At 32.6% G+C, this 1,616-nt stretch overlaps 1 pseudogene; it reads right to left on the bottom strand.

Annotated features, from left to right (window-relative positions):
• Positions 1-968: 968 nt before the first annotated feature.
• LOC115893810 lies at positions 969-1,087 on the bottom strand (annotated as a pseudogene).
• Between the last annotated feature and the right edge of the window lie 529 nt (positions 1,088-1,616).

Here is a 1,616-nt window from a genome sequence, read left to right as displayed (position 1 = left end):
TTTCTATCTCTTCACTTTCAGTCTATATCTATTGTATAGGTGAAGTGAGTTTCTTGCAGGCAGCACATGGTAGGGTCATTAAAATATCTTATCAGCCAGTCTACATCTTTTAAGTGGAAATTTAATTTGTTTGCATTAAAAGTTATTACTGACATCTGAGAACTTATTCCTGCCATTTGGTTAACTGTTTCCTGGTTGTTTTGTATATCCTTTCCTCCTTTATTTCTCTTTTCATATTTATTACTGAGGCTTGATGGTTTTCTGTAGTGATGACATTTGAATTCTTTCTCTTTCTTATTTGTGTCTGTTCTGCTAGTGAGTTTTGTACTTTCATGTGTTTTCATAATGGTAGATAAGGTTCTTTCACTTTCGGATATAGGATTCCCTTAAGCATTTATTGTAGGGCTAGTCTAGTGGTGGTGAATTCCATAAGCTTTTAATTGTGTGGGAAAGACTTTATTTCTGCTTTATTTTTGAAGGATAGCCTTCCTGAATGTAGTATTCTTGGTTAGCAGATTTTTTGTTTCAGCATTTTGAACATAGCATTCTATTCTCTCCTGACTTGTAAGATTTCTGCTCAGAAATCCACCCTTAATCTGATAGATGCTCCCTTAGATGTGGCTTTATGTTTTCTTTTGCTATTTTTAGAAGTCTCTCTTTTTTTTTTTTTTTTTTAACCTTTAGTAGTTTAACTTGTAGTTTAACTTTTAGTAGTATACCTTGGAGAAAACTTTTTTGGCTTTTATTTATTTGAGGATATTTGAGCTTCCTATATCTGGATGTCTAAATCTTTTGTAAAACTTGGGGAGTTGTCGGCAATTATTTTGTTAAACAGGTTTTATTTCCATTTGCTTATGTCATCTCTCTTCTCTTTCTAGAACACCTAAAATTTGAATATTTGACCATTTACTGGTGTCACATGTATCACATAGGGTTTCTTCATCTTTCAGAGTATTTTTTTTTTTTTTTGCCTACGGCACCCAATATTCCCAGGAGGTCTCTCATCCAAGTACTAACCAGGCATGATCCTGCTTATCTTCCAAGATCCAGTGAAATTGGGTGCATTCAGGGTGGTATGGCCATAGACTAAATTTTTTTCTTTTTGTCTGATGGAATTATTTTCAAAAGCCTGTCTTCAAGTTCTGAAGTTATTTCTTCTGCTTAACTTAGTCTATTGTTGAAACTCTATTGTGTTTTTTATTTATTTTATTGAATTATTCAGTTCCAAGTTTTCTGTTTCTTTTTTAAATGATATCTATCTCTTTGTTGAATTTCTCATTCAGGTTCTGAATTGCTTTTTTGGTTTCTTTGTATTATTTATCTGTGTTCTCTTGTATCTCACTCAACTTCTTTAATAATATTATTTTAAATTCTTTTTCAGGCATTTCATAAATTTCTTTTTCATTGGAATCCGTTGCTGTAGAATTACTGTGTTACTTTGGAGCTGTCATGTTTTCTTGCTTTTTCACATTTCTTGCTGCCTTACATTGGTATCTGCACATTTGGTGTAACAGTCTCTGTTTTCATTTCTTTTTAAGATTCACTTTTGTAAGGAAAGACTTTTTTTGTGTGTGTGTGCATGTATCTACAGTGTTAGTTGTGTAGGGCACTCTAGC

This window comes from Rhinopithecus roxellana, chromosome 15 (assembly GCF_007565055.1).
Source record: "Rhinopithecus roxellana isolate Shanxi Qingling chromosome 15, ASM756505v1, whole genome shotgun sequence".
In the NCBI taxonomy this organism is placed as follows: Eukaryota; Metazoa; Chordata; class Mammalia; order Primates; family Cercopithecidae; genus Rhinopithecus; species Rhinopithecus roxellana.
This window is presented reverse-complemented; position numbering and strand designations above follow the sequence as displayed.